Below are 1,662 nucleotides of genomic sequence, written 5' to 3'. Positions count from 1 at the left end.
AAAAAATGCTCACTGAAACTTATCTCTTGTTTTTTTTGTTTTTTGTTTTTGTTTTTGTTTTGTTTTTTTTTTTGGGTAATAGCCATTCTACCAGGTGGGAGGGGAAACCTCATCGTGGTTTCGATTTGCATTTCCTTAATGATCAGTGATATTGAGCACCTTTTTATGTACCCGTTGACCAATCACATATCTTTGAGGAAATGTCTATTCAGGCCTTTTGCCCATTTTTAATTGGATCATTTGTTTTTCTGTTAATGAACTGTATGAGTTCCTTATATATTTTGGATATTAGCCCCTTATCTGATATCTGATTTGCAAATATTTCCTCCCGTTCTGTAGGTTGTCTTTTCATGTGTCGATCATTTCCCTGGCTGTGCAGAAGCTATTTAATGCGATGTAGTTCATTGCTCATTTTGATTGGCTTGAGAGATGGCCAGAAGGATGGGTCTGCACCGATTCGTAGGAAACTGTTGATCATTTGGCTGAAGAGTCATGACTTGGAAAGAACAGGGTTGGAAGTTTAGTGACAGAGGTTTGGGGAAGAGGAATGTGGACGGACTTCTCAGAAGGGCATCCTCTGCAGAGGACACTTTCGATATCCAGGTGGATGAAATGACACGCTGTTTCCCAGCCACCCCAGTGCTTGCCCAATGGGCCCATGAACAAAGTGGCCACGATGGCAGGGGTGAATCAGGCAAGGGCTCAACAACACAGGCTTTCTCTGCCAAGGCCCACCTGGGCCTCGCTGCTGCTGAGGGACGAATGCGCCAACAGCACAGAATCGAACTGCCCCAGACATGGCACCATTCCCCAGAGAGCAGCCTGTCTGTGGTGGAGACAGCACCTTAAAGGGTGTGCCTGTGAGAAACGGTAAGTTTGAAAAACTCCACTGGGTAAAGAACCCCAATCAGCCAAGTTGCCAGTTGAGGATAAGAGAAAAATGGAAAAAGTAGTAGAAGGAAGTTATACGAATCGATTTTGGACTCCTGACCAGTTATAAAAATAAATGTTACAGCCATGTATAATTTCTTAATTATATTAGTTAATTATATATATACATATATATACATATATATAAAAATAATATAATATATAAAATATTTTCTTTTCTGCTTCCTCTCCTTACCCCCTATTACTTTATATAACAATTGTTTTGATGGGTAACTTTACAATTTAGTCTCCGAGTCACAGAATATTCAAGAGGGACTATGACTTATTCAGAGGAGAAACTAACATCATTAATACTGTGGCTGTCATTCGGAGATGATTGCAAAGGCTGTTGGGACTTTGTATCTCTCTCCTTTGGGGAGATGGTGAAAGCATATTTTTATGAAGGATGCTGGCATTTTGTCAGGCAGAAACATAAACTCGTCACCGTTGCTGATAGAAGTTCGAATACATATAGAAGGGTTTGTAGTGATGCTGAGAAGCCAAAGGAGCGGAAGGGGGAATTGTGCTCTGTGATGCTGGCATGGGGATTCTGCAACCACATTTTTTTCTTGTCTTCTGGCTCTCTGTTAGGTTCCACCAGGAGTGACACTAGAGGAAGACTGTTCACTTTCTATTCCTGTTGCTGTCACCCAGACTTGACTCTCAGCCTGGAAGCATCAGGTGATTCTCGTCTCCAGCTCAGAACCGGTCAAGGAACACCCTCATCAGAGG

Source organism: Pteropus medius, unplaced genomic scaffold (assembly GCF_902729225.1).
Source record: "Pteropus medius unplaced genomic scaffold, Ma_sr-lr_union100, whole genome shotgun sequence".
Taxonomy (NCBI): Eukaryota; Metazoa; Chordata; class Mammalia; order Chiroptera; family Pteropodidae; genus Pteropus; species Pteropus medius.
This window is presented reverse-complemented; position numbering follows the sequence as displayed.